This window comes from Hydra vulgaris, chromosome 01 (genome assembly GCF_038396675.1).
Source record: "Hydra vulgaris chromosome 01, alternate assembly HydraT2T_AEP".
NCBI classification, from domain to species: Eukaryota; Metazoa; Cnidaria; class Hydrozoa; order Anthoathecata; family Hydridae; genus Hydra; species Hydra vulgaris.
The window spans coordinates 26,690,168-26,710,000 of record NC_088920.1 but is presented as its reverse complement, the minus strand read 5'-3'; the positions used below and the strand labels follow the sequence as shown (position 1 = coordinate 26,710,000).

General features: G+C 27.0%; 1 long non-coding RNA gene across 3 annotated transcripts in view; it reads left to right on the top strand.

Moving 5' to 3' along the window:
• Positions 1–19,833, top strand: part of LOC136075243 (uncharacterized) — a 35,945-nt gene that overhangs the window by 5,516 nt on the left and 10,596 nt on the right. The window contains exon 2 of one of the 3 annotated variants that reach the window (XR_010635762.1): positions 17,838–18,263. The exons of 1 other annotated variant lie outside the window; for it this stretch is intronic. This is a non-coding gene — a long non-coding RNA (uncharacterized LOC136075243). The remainder of the gene's footprint in view (positions 1–17,837; positions 18,264–19,833) is intronic. One more of the 3 variants, XR_010635763.1, reaches the window with a different exon arrangement.

The following is a 19,833-nucleotide window of genomic DNA, read 5'->3' as shown; positions in this document are numbered from 1 at the left end:
CCAATCTCTGCAAGTTGTTTCAGATAAAGCATGGTCAGAATAAGCTTCTACAAGCAAACGATGACTTTCTGCAGCAGTTTTCTTTAAAATAAAATAGTGAAGTAATACTTCCCGCAAATGCATATTTGAAGGCACAAAGTTGTTCATTTTGAAAGATGTATAAAATTATCTAGATATGAATAAAATCAAATTAAAAACTATGATATTTAAAGCAAATTGAACGTAGTTTCACACACATAATCATCCATACATTAATTTTGTCTTAAAAAGAAAATTAACTTGTCTTATTTTAAACAGCGGTTTCATATGCATACACCTATTACGTTAATGGTAGCCATCCTCGATATACTAATATCGAAGACGCAAATTCTTTTTAATGCTTTTAAATTCGCAAGATAAACCTATCCAATATATATGCGAATACGAAAATGGTTAACAACAACTAAATTTTTGAGATATTTATATTTTAACCAATCACTCTCTTCACAAATATGAATTTTCCATACACCGTAAAGATGCAATTATAAACGTAGTTATATAATTGAAATCATCTATTTCACTGAATATCGCAGCTGGTATCTTTAAAGGTTTTTTAGCTCGAGCATACAAAATATGTTCAGAACCTAACATTCAAGATGAAATTAATTTTCTTATTAAAATTTTTTCTGAAAATGGACATTCCTATAAACAGTTTTCAGATATTGCTAAAAATTATGAATACTCCATATATCCAACTTGTTTTCAAAAAATTGATACCAAAAATCTTTTTATTTTACCATTTTACCATTCATCCAAAAACTATACCTTGTTCTTAGAAGAAAATTTCGTAAAGTTGGTGTTAAAACAGTTTTCCGTTTTGGTAATCCCTTGATTAATATACTTTGCCGCAACAAGTCTAAACTGCCTTCGAATAGTCATCCAGGAGTGTACCAACTTAGTTGCACATGCAGTGCATGTAATATTGTTGAAACAAGAAAAAAGATTTCCACACGAATTCAAGAACATAAAAATAATGTTACAAAAGCCAACTGGGAAACATCTGGAACAATAGAACATTCACAACATTGTGATGGTAAAATAAACTGGGAGAACCCTAAAAGGCTTTCTGTTATTTCAAACAACTACACAAGAAAAATTCGTGAGGCCATTAAAATAAACGTGTACAATGTTCAAAATCTAAAGAAAAAGTTTTAAATTGTGACATTTTGACAGCAATTTGGTTACAATAGCAAATTGTGACAATTGCAAATTAAAAAATGTTGAATATCTGACGTTGCAGTGACATCGTTTGGTTACATTCATTATAACTTTTTAAACGGTTTTTTTAATTTGATAACGGCTCTCACTACATAAGCCGAAAGATTACTTAAAAAAAATAAATAAATAGTATGATACTGCATATGATGTTTTAATGCTTATTATATATATATATATATATATATATATATATATATATATATATATATATATATATATATATATATATATATATATATATATATATATATATATAAAAGTTGTAAGAATTAATTATACTAAAACCTGTGAGAAGAAAATGTTTGTTTTGTTGGAAATTTACCACACATTAATTTAAAGTAGAGAAACACTTATACCCAATTAATAGAAATAGTTTTATGAGTTATTAGCTTATGTGACTCTAGGTGACGTGACTTTAGCTGAGATAAGATACACGAGGCAAGTATTCTATTAAGTTTTAGATTTTAAAATCTTTTCAGGATGTATAATTCTTGAAAAAATAATAAGTAGTAACTAATTTGATAAACAAAATAATAAATTGATGACTACTAGCTAGTTTTAAAGCGAGTTTCAATTTTTTTTATCTACAACTTTTTAACATTCTATTTTAAATTTTTAAATAGATTTAACAGTCTTGTCATATAGCAATACGGAATAGCATTTAACTAGGTATTTAACTAAAAAATAGTGTGCATTTAGCAATAGTGCCACTTTTTTTAAATGAATAGTATAAGTTTATAAAATTTGAGTAGTGTGACTTTTAATGTAATAGGAATAAATCAAAAATGTGTTTTCCTAGCTTTTCGCTTAGATAAGTCATGTATGATATCATCAATTTTCATTTCCCTTATGATGTCAACTTCAATACTTATAAGAGTCAGTTTAGTAATTCGTTCTTGATGCATTATGGAACGCAGCCTTTTTTTGATTAATTTCATTTTACAGAACAATTTTTCCGCTGATAAGCTTGTTATTATCAGGTAAGAACGAAGCGCAATCTCAACTTTAAGGAACTCACTCAACATTAGGAAACCTTTTTATGTGTATGTCTCCATGCTCACATACATTCGATCTTAATCAAGAAAGGCTTTCAAAAAAATTTTAAATTGCAGAAACTTATTTAAAAAGGAGGATGAATCCAAGTCATTCTTATAATTTAAAGCAAGCTTGTTGGCTGACTTGACACTCCTAGATTAGAGTTCTTCAAACTTAGAGAAGGAGCAAAAGAAAGATTATATATGGCCATAGACACACGCGAGCAGACGCATAGTGATCAGTCATAGGAATGAAGCTCTTAACACAAAATTTATGAGCAGATGTATTTTGCGTCAACAGTTTGAGGAAGTTAGGCGCACATTTTAAATGCTTGAATAGGCTATCAAATATTTTTGTGCGCCAACTTTAACTGTTCCACTTGCTCATATTCTTCAAAACATTCACGCTTTGACATGACAAATTTCTTCATTGGGTAAATGCTGGTCAACTTTGATCTTTCTAAAATCAATACAATATTATACCCCAAATATCAATACATGTATTTCACGAATATCCTAATTGCATATAATTAATTATATCATTTACACCGACAATAAAACAATGTTTAAAAAAAAGTATTCAAGGTATGTTTTATACTCTATCATTTATTATTTATGTTTTTATTATCAAATTTAGAACCGGTTTAAATTCAAAGCAGAAAGCGCAAAGACCCATTTAAATAAACCAACGTCACCATGTTGATTATATATGACACAATTTATGTAAATGCAGGTTGGAATGAATGGGGTGAAAGATAGACCAAAATAAAATTACTGTTAATCTGTTTTTTTTTTCATAATTACAGTACACAGCATCATAAGTTCACATATTGAATAAAGTTGATTATTTTTTGTTTTCTAGTTAATTATAATATTGCCGTTGCAAATCTGTTGGTAATAAAAAATTCTGACGCGTTGTTCAATTTATAAGGGACCCAAAAGGGAACTCATAAAAAATCTTTTTTCCAAAAAAACGTATTACTTATAAAATTTGTTATTTATTTTTATTTTATTTTATTTTCTATTTGTTCTTTAGGCGTTGCGTTAAAAGAAAAAAGAAAAAAAAAAATATGTACTTTTTGAATAATTATAATAAAAAGTAATTTTGGAGCAATGGCTCATCTCATGTCTATCCGGGACTGCTAGATATTTATGAAAAATTTCAAAATAAGTTTAAAATGACTGCAATGGTACTAACAAAAAAGTTATAAAACAATTTCGACTTAAAAAAAATTTATTTCTTATTTTACGGCCAAAAAAATAAGTAAAAAAAAATTATGACTAAATTTTTTAAAAATTTATTTTTTTTTTTTTTTTTATAAAAATTTCTTTACCAAAGTATTATTTTAAATTTTTATACATTTTTAGGAGAAATTAAAGAAAAAGTAACTAATTGAAATATTTTTCCTCGTGGCTACCAGGGACCGAAATAAATTTCCAAAAATATCTAAGATAGGTTTAAAATGAGGGTATTTGTGCGTGTAAAAAACATATGAAGCAATTTTTTAACAAAGTTTTATAGTTTTTATTTTAAGGCCAAAAAACTGTAAAACATTTTAGTATTATTTAAAAAAAAAATGTCTGTAGCTTAATTAAATGTCGATAGACATTTGTTGGACTTGGAAGGGATAATTTTTGGAAACTTTTTGAACTGGACATTAGAGTGTTGTTGGAAAATGGACTCTTGTTGCCGAAATTAAATTACAAAACTTTTATTTAAGCTGTTTTAACAATTTAAAAAAATAAAATATATTAGTATTCATAAAGTTATTGGAAAAAAAATCAAAAAAGGGGCTATCCATAAATGACGGTAAAAAAATGGGGGAAGGTCTGAATTTTTTTGACATTTGTTGACAGGGGGAAGAGGGAGAGGTATAGACAAGTAGACGTTAAAAATATTACTTTTTTAAATATGTTTAGTTACTTAAAAAAGGAAAATTAGGCAGCGCTTGCAGTCCTGTGTTACATACTCGCTACACCTTCAGTATTTTAATAAAGGTATTTATGTTCCTACTTTTTAAAAACCGTGTTGTGTTTTAAATAGATTTGACGCGTACGGAACTAAATAAGCACACACAAGATGTTAACTCATAACGCTATTATATTTTCAAAGTTTTTGTTGATAAGTCTGCAATGCATACAAAAAAGATTTATGTAACTACTGGTCTGCATTATATTATTTAAACGTTTATACCAAGGGTCGGCAACCTGCGTTGATGCGACTCGGTAGCTCCATGCACAAATATTAATATAATATTGAAATAAAAATTTGGAAGATGATTTGTAAAGATTTGAAATGAAGATGCTGGTAGCTCTTATAAAAATATTTGTGCATGGAGCTAATGAGGCGCATCTTGACATCGAAAGAACCCCACGAGGCTTGCAAACCGCAGTTTGCCGAACCCTGGTAATAACGTTTAAATAATATTATGTAGACCATGTACTTAAATAAATCTTTTTTGTTTGCACAGTAGACTAAAACTTTGTAAATTACAACTTTTGGCTCTTCTGTCTCATAAGGTTGTTGACCCTTGGTTTATACAATTTGGAAAATGCATTTATTGTTTTGCTAAACTTAGAACTAATTGGCTTTTACTATAAAATTAAACTAGTAATAAAGTTAAAGTAAGGAAGGATCATTGAAGTGTTGCTTTAATTTGAAATATGTTCTAATTTAAACATGTAAGGTGTAAACACTATAATCTCTATATTTTTGTTCGGAGTAAGTTTTTGTAGTCATAAACTGAAAATATGTTCTTAAGTTAAAAGTTTAATAACTTTTTTTTTTACAACTTTTACTTTTCTTCATTTCTTTTCCAGAGCAAGCATTTGTAATTTTAAATTGTTTTCTAAATATTCTTAATATTAAATTTTAAGTTCTCTAAATAGCTTACTCTTTTTTGTTTTAATTGTAAACTATTCTATTTAAAATTTGGTTGGTATTTTTTTTCTATTTGAATTTTTTTTTGGAAGGAAGGGGGTGGGGTAATTGAATGCTGACGTAATTTTTTAGGGGGTCTCTAGAAATTTGACAACTTGTTGACAAGGGGGAGGGGGAAATAAAAAAAGCCGGAAAATTGAGGACGTAATTAATGGACAGCCCCTAAAGAAAGTTAACAAACTTTATTTCAATTACTAAGAATTGGTTTAAAAAATTGAATAAAATTATAAATGAAGTACTATCTTTGATTTCAATTAATTAGATTAATTTTTAATTTAAACTAATTTTTCTATGAGATTTTATTTCATCTTCACTTTTAAAATACTTTTTTATGATATATTTATAACTCATATCTGCTTTATAGTCAATTATGATTCCAAAAAAATGACCCCAAAGTTTATCGTTGACATCACTTTTTTCGTAATTTTTATTTGACTTAAGCAGTCTTTGTTCCATTAACACTCCATTATTTCTTTGATCATTGATTTTTCTAACAAATTTTTCAGATGAGCCCAAGTCATTTCTATTTTGTTGAGCTCACAATAAAATTTAGGAATATGGACTATATTTACATCCATCTTATACTTTTTATTGTGCTCTTGAACTAACTCATCTAACTTTGATCTTTTTGTCTAAGCTAAATGAGACGATACTTTTATTCTTAAGCCAGCAAGAAGCGCATCTGAAATTTTCATGTGTTAGTCAATAATTTCTAACTCTTTGCATATCAAAAACAAGTCTTTAGAAACCTCATTGGAATCAATACATTTAACTGCCTTTTCGACGCCTCCATCGAGTCATTTTAGTTGCTTTACTGGACAAGTTATACCAGGTAATTTTTTAAACATACTTACATTTATTAATGCTTTTGTGTGTGTTTATTGTTGACGAGAATATCAATTCAAAATTTACTGACTTCATTATTACGCTATATCTCAGTAGAGTTAGAAGCCGAGAGAACTAAAAATTGCTTCATTGTCGAAATAGCAGTCTTTTCTGGGCGTAATGATTCTTGTTGCTGTTCGAGGAAAAAAATTAATTCAGTTTTTTTTATTAGTTGCGGTTTCTCACTAACAGCTTTTTTGTTACACTTGTTATAATGCAAATTGCATTTTGCATTAAAACAAGTGTTTATTTAAATGCGTCGTCAACCTTTTTCTTTAACTTTAATAGCGTATTTGTACTTTTATTTGGAAGTTTTACCGGCTTTGTTAAAAGTCGTTAGCTTTTAGGACGTAACGGGAACATTATAATTAACTAGAAAAACAAAAAACTATCTATTTTGTTCAATATATGAATTTATGATGCTGTGCACACTACCAAATAACTTTTATGTTTTTTTTTTTTTAAAGTTTGTATTATTGTTTAATAAAAAAAGTTTCTTGAACAATTGATATTTAAAATCTAGGTTTTAAATATTAATTATTTACGAATATAAGATCAAAACTTTTTTCCAGGGCCTTTTAAAATACGGGGCCCCTGGCCGTGGCCAAAAAAGCCCTAGGGTAAATTTGGCGCTTAATAGCTCTGAACCCTGAATCTCATTAACTTTTGATTTTAGGTGCGCACTAATTTTAGGTATAGATATTTTTTTATCTCTAGTAAATTGGCAATATCTTTCTAGTATACGATAATAATTTCATAACTTTTAGTAAACTTTTTAATTTTGTGTGCGTTTTAATTTTTTAACAGGGGTTGTTATGTGCGAAATAGTTTGTTAACGGGGCATCTTGTCCTTCTTAAAAAACTATATAAAAAAAGAGTAGCTCTTTTCATTAGAATATACTCTTATCAATATAAAGCAGAAATATATAAGTAATAGAGAAACCAGTATAAATGTTTGTGTAACTCGACAAGCTATATTTAGAAAATTTGGTAAAGAAGAATCTTCAACAGGGACAAATTGAATGTGACGGCTCAAAAGCATTTAAATAACATTAAAACTTTGCCGATAACGCCATTGTTTTCAAGTTTTCAAGAAAAAATATCATGACCAATTGTGTCAAATGAATCCTTGACACATTTCATTCATAAGTATCATTATTACGTTAGAGATATTACAGGTTACTGAATAAGGAAATAATAAGTTATTAAATAATATAATAAAAATATAGTAAGATAATTTAATCTCATCTATTTTACATTTTAAGATTTAGGCTTAATACTTTAATAATACAACTAAACATAACTATTGAAAAAAAGTAAATACCAAATGTAAAATACAATAAAAAGTAGATTACAAGAAAAGATGCGTCCAATGAACTTATTGTATAATTGTAACTTAAATGTAAAAATAAATTAAAAAAACAAGTTCAAACTTTTTTTTTTTTAATTTAAAAAAATATCTACACACAAAGTTTTGAAAAACAAGACAGCCCACAGGAAAATTAAGTGGGTGTTTTAATCTCTTAATTGAAGTCTTTCTAGATTTGCTAAATTAAATGTTATTGCTATATCAATCAGAATGACAAAAAATTGTTTCCGCATTTTCTTAAAGACAACACTTAAAAATATTAATAGACAAGACATACAAATATTAATCGGTGTATATAAAATTGTTACGGTTAGTATGTGTCTTTTGTACATAATAAACTTTTTTTGGGTACTTTAATGACTGTAAGTCCAATTAGTTACAATAAAGGGATAGCTGTTAAATGTCTGCACTGAGTAGTAGATTTTGCACTTATTCAAGTAAAAAACATTTATAAAATAAGTGATTTGCTGATGTATTTTTTGTAAAGAGAATTCGTTAAATTATTAACGGAGAGAATTAGTTGTTTAAAGAGAAATCCCATTAATTAGCTGTTACAAAAAATAAAATTTCTTTTTAATTTAAAATTATGTTATCTTTCGCCCAAGTTAATTTTTTTATTTATTAACATGACACTGTTTTTTATTGTATTATTTGCACCCATTACCAATTCATAAAATCTGATAAATTTTTATAATATTTTTATTTCTGATAATTAAATATAAAATTTTTTAATAATAAATAAATGTTAGTTTAACACCTGCTTTTAATTATACATATTTATTTTCAACTTAAATCATTTGACGATAAAAAGCTTTCTCTAATTTATAAACTTTTGTTTGCTGGTAATCAAAAACATTCAAACTCAAATAAGTTTTTAGTGAAACGACTCTTATCACTAAAATTACCCAGACGTCTAATTATAAGATACCAAGACATTTGCATAGCTTCAGCTATAGCAATTTTTAGTATTATTTCTTTAAAATAAACTTTTCTGTAAAAATAGATTTTATGAGGTTTGACCAAAACAACAGCAATAAGCGTGATGATGTTAATTTTGATTGTGTCAAGCACGTCTAATTTGAAAGAAGAGAATCTGTAAATCAAAATAATTTTTTATAAAAAAACTGCATGAAACGCTCAATTACACGTTAAGGTTATTAAAATCATTTACACTAATTATTTTAATTAACTTTCATGCCCTTTCTCTGCTTTATTTCTTGCTTATTCTTAAACAACCAAAAAAAAGTTTTTATGATATTTAAACACTGGTTAAAGTTAATTAAACATTTAAAAAACTAAAACCGACTATCAAGTTATTTTGTCATACTATTATAGGCAGCTGCAATTTAGTGTCAAACTAATAAATTTTAATTCCCGATTAAGACTATCTTTACGACAGGTCCAGAAATTGCGCTACAGGTCTTGAAATTGCGCAAAAAAGACTGAAGGCCGAGTAAAAAACACTATTTTTCCAACAACAAAAAAATTATGAAATGAATATTTCGTATTAAGTTTCTTATTAAGTCAAAAAAGTTACATTTTTTCTTTATTCTAATTGCAGTTCTAATTGGTTTAATATACAATTCTTAAATTCAATTCTAATTGCTTCAATACTTTTTGTGCAGGTTGTTTCTTAGAATACGGAGTAGCCTGTTTTGTGTAGTCATTTATAAGTATATTAGGTAAGATTCTACTACAAATGTATATTTTTGGAAGAGTATGATAAAATTAAATTTGATTAATCAAATTAAAATATTCAGAAACGTAACTTTGCAAGTTGAAACTTTTTTTCTCGCGACAAATTAGTTACAAAAAAAATATTAACTAATTAAAACAAATCTATTTTACAATTAAAATAAACGATAATATTTAGCAGTTTAAAAAAAAAAAGTAACGTAACGAAAAACAAAAAAAAAAGTACCTTTAAAATTTAAAATAACTAACGGATCGGTTAAGCAATCTGAGGTACTTATTACCTTTAAAAGTATCGGAACCTATCGGAAGTAACATAACGTAAAACATTTAAGAATTAAAACGTTTTAATTCTTAAATGCATTTAATTGACGTGTTTTGATTACGTTAACGCAAATAAAATTCGTCACAAATATAAAGTTTTTTACGTTACATTATGTCTTTTTTATTTTTAAGTGTAACAACGTAACATAACGTTAACAAAATCTATGCTTTAGATATATTTTAGTTACGTCTCAAATCTAAATCCTAGTTACGTCACTTTAAGTCTCAGTTGGTTACACTTTATAAAGTTAAAAAATCAAACATTTGAGACGTAACGTTAGGTATTGAGACTTTATATTTTTTTTGTGACAAAGTAACCAATTGTGACGAAGCTATTTTACAATAAAAATAAAATATTAGACAGTATTTAGCAGTACGGTAACGATTAACAAACATATACTGCTTTATCAAGTTTATTTATTTAATATTTAATTAAAAGTTAGAAAATGTAACCTTGTTACCAATTTTAACCGATTAAGACGTAACGTAGCTTTAAAATGTTATAGGGGAGGGGATACTTAGTTACTGGTGTCTACGACACAAAACTTGTTAAATAATACTTCAAATGTAAATGTTAAATGCTAAATCAACACGATTTAATTCCAATAATAAAGAATTCAACTAGAATAGCTATAACATATTATTTACAAATATAATGTTAATTGGAATTTTAACAATTGTCTTCTAGAATCTGACATAATCAAAGTTGACATAACAGATCAATATCAATATTCTTATTTAATACAAGCATAGCTCCTTATCATGCTTAGCCAAAATTTATTATTTAAATACAAAACATCGATAAAAACTTTAGCTTATTTCAAAATAATATATTAGTATATATATGTAATGTTAGAGTTTAAAAAAAATAGTGCATAATATAAGTAAAATAAAGTATATAAATATATGTAATGACAAAAACTATTAGTATTTAGTACAAATATTTGTAAAGAAATGTCACGCGATGAGGACATTTTTCGCGGTATTTTAATGGATTTTTCTAATGGAAATTATCTTGGTATCTAGGGAATACTTAAGTGTAACTAATACTTAAGTATTTTAGTTAATACTAAATACTTTCGTATACCAACCAAGGTTTGAAAAAGAGCCGCCTCAAGGCGGTGAGGCGTGCGCTTTTTTCAAAGATTTTAAAGCATGATAAAAGTCAAGGTTTAAAAAAGTACTCGCCTCACCGCCTTGAGGCAGCGCTTTTTTAAACCTTGAAATATTCTTAAGTATTTTACTTAAGTATACTTAAGAATACTTAAGTATTATGTCTATTAGGATTTCTTATTGAAAAAAAAAATTTCAAATTTTAACTCACTTTTGAACTCTAAGATGACAAAAGGTACTTAAATCTTCACAAAGAAAACAAAAACCTTTTCAGAAATAATTAAGACATATAACCAAAATGTTAAATAAACTACAAAAGTTAAAAAAATTTAAATAAAAATATAAGAAGCGCTCTAATAAACTTTACAAAAAAAAAAAACATTTTTCCCTGACTCACGCTATCTCTGTTTAAAATCTTTTTCTAATATTATGGCTTCTTTTCTGATTTTTTAAATCCATCTAGTCGTCATCTTTTTTTATTCAATCATCAGCAAAATGATACAATACGATACATCGTAATATTTTTCACGTGCAGCGTGGAATTTCCAGGAAATTTTGTATGATTCATCTTTTGTTTATAGAAGAGATCAGTTTCAGAACTTATCCTGGACAAAATTTAATCTAGGTTTTTGCGCTTCTTCTGCTTCAATATCTGTTCAAGTTGTATAGGTTGTTGCGAGAATTCCTCTACTATTTTATATTATTTACTACTATTTACTATTTACACCAATTTTTGGTTTGATTTTTTATGATTAGATTAGATATCACTTTTTTAACCAAAGATTTTAAACATATTTTGTGCATAACTACAACTTCTTTAACCTAGTGCTAACAAACTATACATGCAATAGAGCTCTCTAATGCTGGTGATAATTCTATCTACAGTCTTTGTTACGATTTATTATCAATTTTATATCTCAATATAAACCATATTCTAATTTATCCCTGTCTCCTTTATAAGGTCCGGGAACCCATTTTTTCGGGATCCCGTGGGTAAAATGGGATTTTCCCAAAATATATACTTCATTTTTTTTAAATCATGGTTTTATAACAAGTATTTTTTTTTCAAAATTTAAAAAAAATCTATTTAAGAAAATGTCTCATTTTTTCTTGTTATTTTAAAATAGAGTAAAAAAACATTACTTGATTTTAAACGACAAAACCAAGTGTTTTGCTGGTTTTTTTTATTAATTTCAAATAGTTTTAAAATTCGTGTGTATTACTTTTTATTTAAGGAAAACTTTTTGGAAAAAATTTGTATATGTGTACATGCGTATGTAATTATGTATGTATGTATGTATGTATGCATGTATGTATGTATGTATGTATGTATGTATGTATGTATGTATGTATGTATGTATGTATGTATGTATGTATGTATGTATTTATGTATGTATGTATGTATGTATGTATGTATGTATGTATGTATGTATGTATGTATGTATGTATGTATGTATGTATGTATGTATGTATGTATGTATGTATGTATGTATGTATGTATGTATGTATGTATGTATGTATGTATGTATGTATGTATGTATGTATGTATGTATGTATGTATGTATGTATGTATGTATGTATGTATGTATGTATGTATGTATGTATGTATGTATGTATGTATGTATGTATGTATGTATGTATGTATGTATGTATGTATGTATGTATGTATGTATGTATGTATGTATGTATGTATGTATGTATGTATGTATGTATGTATGTATGTATGTATGTATGTATGTATGTATGTATGTATGTATGTATGTATGTATGTATGTATGTATGTATGTATGTATGTATGTATGTATGTATGTATGTATGTATGTATGTATGTATGTATGTATGTATGTATGTATGTATGTATGTATGTATGTATGTATGTATGTATGTATGTATGTATGTATGTATGTATGTATGTATGTATGTATGTATGTATGTATGTATGTATGTATGTATGTATGTATGTATGTATGTATGTATGTATGTATGTATGTATGTATGTATGTATGTATGTATGTATGTATGTATGTATGTATGTATGTATGTATGTATGTATGTATGTATGTATGTATGTATGTATGTATGTATGTATGTATGTATGTATGTATGTATGTATGTATGTATGTATGTATGTATGTATGTATGTATGTATGTATGTATGTATGTATGTATGTATGTATGTATGTATGTATGTATGTATGTATGTATGTATGTATGTATGTATGTATGTATGTATGTATGTATGTATGTATGTATGTATGTATGTATGTATGTATGTATGTATGTATGTACTTATTATATATCTATATATATATATATATATATATATATATATATATATATATATATATATATATATATATTCTGTAATAAAATAATTGTAATCAAGGGTGTACAAACTTATACTATATTTTATCATTTTTTTTAACTATGTTCTTTTTTATTGATAGCGTGTTGTATGTAGTTTATTATTCATTTAGTTATTTTAAGAATTCATATTATCTATACCCTGTTGATAGTGAGTGGATTGAAAACGTGGCAATATTTTTGTAAAGAATTATCTTGCGAATCTGCCACCTGCAAACGTGCTGTGTAAAAATAATGTGCAAAGGGTTTTCTGCAAGTGGGCTTCTCCGTCATTTAAATAAAATATGCTGTCATAAAAGCACTAGATTCGATTTTTGTAAATATGCAAAAAAGTCAACGTTTTCATCACAACGTTTGCTAAACAGCAGGCTGTTGAGGAAATTGTGTCAAAGCTAGCAACGGTGGATAGCTTCTCAATAAATGCCATTACAAAAGTGAATTCATTAGAAAACCATTGTCAAAAAAGACATGGTATTACCCAATAATCCATCGCATGTTGATAAAAAAATTATAATTTAGCGAAACAAAGTTTGATTTTGGAAATAACAAAGAAATATAGCGGGTCACGGTTTTCTTTATTGTTTGATGAATATACGTCTTTAAGAAATCAACGTTATTTTAAAATTAATTTTTTACTTATCTGCGAAGTTTTGGAACCTGGGAATGACTCTATTAGCTTGATTACTTCCTGAAGATAAAATTGTGAATCTAGTATAAAAGAAACTGTTAGATTTTAATTTAATAATGAAAAAGCACACCATTGCAAGTGTCACCGACGAATCATCCGTAATGAAAAAGTTTGGAAAAGTCAAACCATTCAGAGGCACACATTACTTAAGGTGACTCACAGTTGCAAGGTTCTGACACAATTTTAGAGATTGTAATGACTACAAAGATATAATTACATTTCGTCAGCCGAGAACCAAGAGATTGTATGTCCACTTATTAAGGATGCAAGCAATAATGGAATAGTCGACGAGAGTCGTCGCAATGAAAGCGGAATTTCTTCAATATCTCAAACATTTTATGCTATGTTATTAGATAAAAGTCATTGACACATGAAAAAAAGTTGGATGCTACTATTCGTAATGTCAAATAAGTAGAAACAGGAGGTCTTGAAAATAATTGCAGTTTAAAAAAACTTCATATAAGAAATTTATTTTTTTCAGACGATCGGAAAGTGTCACGATAGTTTAGACAATCTATACTCAGCATTATGACCATCAAGCCAACATCAATTGAATCAGAAAGGTTCAATAGATGTCGGCTTAATGCAAAATTTACGTGAAATGAAAAACCCTACTCTAAGCATTGCATTTTTTTATGTTCTCTATATCATGAGTTTCATTGAATAAAACCTGTTTTCCCGACTGACCTTTGCATTTAGCTTGTTTTATCATGGCTTTAGATAGGCAATTAAAATTTTTTTTTTTTCCTCAAACATATAAGTTTTATAAATTTTCTTTTTTTCTTTTAAAACTTTTTTTATCTATACCTATTTGCATTACAATCACAATGAAAAAAATATGAGATACAATCAGGTCAATCATTTCATCGCTTAATTGTATTTGATTTTCAGAACATAGAAACCGTTAATGTTCTTTCGGACTCCATACTTGTTGACTGTATAGATAACATATAATCATATTTTTTTTAAAGGTGATCACATCTTAAACTACTATTTTCAAATAACAGTATTTCTTTTTGAATTTTAAAAGTTATTTTTTACCTATATAGTTTGTGTTCGTATTGCTGCCAATCTTTTTTCCATCACTATAATTTAATTTCTTCATTTTAAGTGTTTTGACGGTATACTACTCAAGTCTGCTGCTGTTATTATATGTGCCGAGTTTAAATACTTTATCAGGTTTATCATAGTTTTTTTTCTATTTTGGGTACTTGTATTTGGTAGAAAAACTTCTGGATTGTTTAAAATTTTTTAAGTAACCTGGTCATGAAGATATGCTAAGCTTCTTAACGGTGTTTTCCACTCTTAAACTCGATGACTCAAAGCCTCATACAATTGTTTTCCGATTTCAACTTGCTGTTCTTTTATTTTAGTCAACATAAATTTTTATGCATTGTCAAACTAAATTTGCGTCTTGTCGACAAGTTGCTACCACAGTTGTTTTATTGGGAGTAAAGTACTACTAAATCAGATATCATTTTACATTCTTTCTCGTTCGTCTTAATTGAAATATCGATGTCGGAATACAATTCTAAATCTAGAAGTGCTATTTTAACACAATTACTTTTTTAATTTTAACTTCACTAATCGGTCTAACATAAGCAACAAGCTGCTCAATTGGGTTTTGCCACCCACGATTAAATGGATGATCTTTCCAAACTCAGTTTTCACGTACATTTGTAAATAATTTTCATTATTGTTTGAGGACCTTTTAAACATTTTTACTATTTTCCTGACGTTTTGTTAAAACCAACAGTTTGATGACTAATTTTAACTTCAGAGGTTTCAATAATTATCTATGATTCATTTGAATCTCAAATATAATCTTCCTCGTCAAAAACAATTTTTACTTAAAATAACGACAACTAAAGTTTATTTAAAAAACCTTACGTATTTTGATAACTTCATTAATTAAACCGATCTTAAAAAAAACTTTTATAAATCATGCACACATTTATAATAAAATTTTTTTTTTGTAAATCATGCTATCAATTAAATCACATTTGTAATAAAATCGAGTGGACATAAAAATTAAACTAAAATCACGCATTGGGATTGAATTTTTTTTTTAAATCATTCTTATTCCAATGTTTGGCTAAAGCCAAACATTGGAATAAGAATGAATTAAAAAAAGTCAAAATAAAAAGATATTTCTTCTATTGAAAATGTTTGATTTTCCAATTAGCAAGTGCTAAAATTCTATTTATTTTTAATAATGTATTTGTTTTAATATAATACTATATATAAATTTTTATATGTTCAATTGTGCAAAATATGTACGATTAAACAGATAAAAAATGTAAAAGTAGTATAATATTACAGATAAGCAATAATGTTTTTAGTATGCATTTTCGATAAAACACAGAAAGAGGGAGAATAAACAGAAAACATTGCAAAGAGGATACAAACAGCTGCAAAACCAAGCAGCTATAATTCCAAAGCCTATATTTACATTTTAGGATGTACAAATGCTTTAATTACAAATTAAGCCTAAACTTCTTGTACTTTTACTTTTTTTATGACAATCCCAAAATCGCGAGTAATTTCGGATACTAATCCCGGGATTTTAGGACGAATAATTTGTATGGAATCCAGGTATCCCGGGATCTGAAAATCGTCATCCTTCTATCTAAAAACAATAAATTTACAAAATTGAAAAACCTGAATTATCTTAAAACAATAATGAAAAATCTAATCTTAATAGCAGATAATTTTTGCCCTTTTATTAATTAAAAAAAAAAAAAGTAAAACCTTTATAAGTTTGACCTTTAAAAAAAAAGTAAAAACTTTAAAAGTCTTAAATAATATTTATAAATACAAAAAAGAAGAACAGACCGGAAAATTCTGCTAAAAATTATTAAGTTTATCTATACGTATATGAACTATATACCGAATAGAGTCATGTACCAACATTTATGTGTATTTAAGTAAAATGTTTGTTTTAGATGAACAATTATTTTTGCTTTTTATTTACTCTTCTTGAATTCTTTTTTCATTTTTATGCTATCCAAACTGACAATAAACTAAGAAGATTATTTAGTTTATAAATATGATTTTACTGATAGTATAAGGTAGTATACATCAAAAAATGTATTAATGTAGAGCGGTTTCTTGATGACAAGACCATCGGTCTTCTTCAAGTTTGCCGCCTGACGAATTGATACTGATTAAAGAACAAAATGGTGACAAATTGATATTGATTAAAGAACAAAATAAAAATTGTATACGCTCTATGTATGGTTGATATGACCACACCTAACTTTTCACATAGTTAATAAAAAATTATATTAAATTAAGTATTATAGTTATGGTGAACGCATAATGTATTTCACATAAGTTCCACATGGATTCTCATTTTATTTACTGATCATCCACTGGGTAATAGTTTTACATTTTTACTTAAACAATATGACCACATTTATTTTTGGCCGTGTTATTTATAAGTAAAATAAAAGCATGAAGTTATCATCTAGCAGATGATAGGTATATAAGATGATGATCCGTGTAGTACACATGTGAAACACATTACGCGTTCCACATAACTATACAACTTTATGTAGGATAATCTTCTATTAAATATATGAAAACGCTAGATGTGGCTATCATATAAACTAATAAGCAATAAGAAAGCTATATATACATACACCTTTCTTGTCGCATAATGACTGCTTTTTAGTTGTTATTTTTTTTCTAATTTTTATTACTTATAGCTTAATAACTTATTCCGTATTATTTAATTCTTAATCCTTATTGCTCTTAACTTATTTTTCTTTTATAATTACTTTTATTTATTAATGATTCCTTAAATTACTTGTTGCTTATTGACGGGAGGTTAAATTGTTTAACTAATTTATTGGTTAACAAAACGCAAAAGGACTTAAACATTTCAATCAGAAAAACCAAAGACAATACCAAATCTAACAAAGTTTTGCTCACAAAAACAATGCAATCAAGACTATTCTAACTTAAATATGTTTCAAACCTGATGGAAAAAGTATTAATTTTGCTTTTGACCTTGATAGTAAAAGTTATGGACTTCTCAGTAATGAAACAAGGTCTTGGCTTAGATGATTTGCAAAGGTCATGATTAAAAAAAGAACATTTACACTCAGTTAATAACCAAGCTTATAAACACAATTAAATATTATAAATTTATTTTTTATTTTTTAGGTGCCCCAAGAAATCCTTACGGTCTTTGTCACAGAACACCGCGGAAGTCCATTTAACCAGGAAGTTCACGCCTCCTTCCTTACCATGACGCGAAAATTTGTCCAGAGCTCGTTTTGAACCTGGATCTCCTGCTTACAAAGCAAGAGCTCTTACCACTGCGCCACGGCCGCATAAATGACAACAACACCCTAATTTTACTTTTTAAATATATTTTTAATGTATTTTTTGATAGAAAAATTTAAAAATGGTACTATATTATTTAGATAGAAATACTTTTCAAGTAAATTTTTCTGTTGCATTTATCTTAACACTATAAAACTTATTGTTTTCATTTTAAAAGTATAAAATGTTTTGTTCTATTTTAGCCACATTATCCTGCTCTTAAAGCTAACTTTCTGTCATTGCTTTTTTTGAATGGGTTACAAGGTAAGAAAAGGGTTACAAGGTAAGAAATGGGTTACAAGGTAAGGAATGTGCACAAGATTTAGAATTAACAATCTCTAGTGGTTGTTGATTAGAAAAATGAAAACAAGTATATAAATACATTTTACTAATTTTTTTTTTTCGTTAAATTACCATAACTCAAAGATAAAAAACAATAAAAATTGGAACACTGTAAAAAGGCTTACTAATGATTCAGTGCGGGAAAAGTTCTAAGTATTTGTTTTTATTAATTACTTTTATTTATTTTTATTCAACACTAAAAATTATAATATTTAAGCGCAATATATCTTGATTCAAGTACATATTTTTGTTGTTTTTAAGTATTTTTAACTAAGGTATTGGATGTTTATTGATGTTTTAAATAACCCTAAAAACATTCTATTGGTTTTACCTCAGGACTGTTAAAAAGATGATCTTTCTTAAGAACACAATTGTTATCACTTTCACAGCTCAGTAAAGTAGTGACAATTCTGGCCTAACGAGTCAAAAGTCGGGCAAAAGACGTAATTTTTATCAGGATATTGTTCAAGTATGAACAGAATCTAAATATTTTCAATGCAATCATTTTCGTACGTACTTTTGTTTACTGAATAGCCATATTGTTTAAATACTGGTCTAGGTCAAACCTTTTTAACTTTTTTCGAGTCGTACTACCAATACTTTGCTTTCAGAAATAACTTTTTGCACTACCTGAGGTCTAAAGAAAAACTTATGTATTTCCTCATTGGCGTATTTAAAATTTAAACAAAATAAGCTTTTTTTTTATATACTTATAAAGGTTACATATAATCTTATATATCTTTTATATACCTTATATATTTATATACCTTATATATATACCTTTTATATATTTTATATATAACCTTATATAACCTTTTATATACTTATAAAGGTTACATAACCGTATAAAGGTTATGTATAAAAATATACTTATAAAAGTTATATAAAAACCTTATAAAGTTATTTTAATATTTTGGTTTTGCTTTTGAACGCCTTCATTTCTTTAAATTTTATTTCGTTCAAAATAAGGTTTCAATTCACAATAATTTGTATAGGACAATCATAGGATTAAATTTAAGTTTAATCTACCTTTGTTAAAAAATCTTTTTTCTTTCTTTGACCCGGAATAAGTTTTTTTGCAGAAGTGGGATTGTTGGGATTTTATTTTATTTGCAAAAATGTCCTCATGGTCATTTTTAAGGGAGGCATCAGACAATAGTATTGAAGTTATTTTAGCTGAATCTGCAACACAAAAACTTTAAGTTTTTAATTTTTAAAGTTCGTTAAAAACAGTAAAAAATTGCTTGACGTAGTTTGTGGACGACCACTTGTATGTTCTCCAGATCATCAATTGTTTTTATAAGTGTTTTTGTGATGACAGCCTTTTATTTTTTTTGTGAGGTCAAATAGTAAGTTCGTATGTGCCTTTGTTCCAAGCTGGCTGCGGCCGCCAAATTTGAGGCGAAAATATTTGTCTGCCGGCGAGTGCAATGAAAAATAATTGCACGTATGTCTTTAAGCTAACGACCAATTAAAAAACTTATTGAGAACA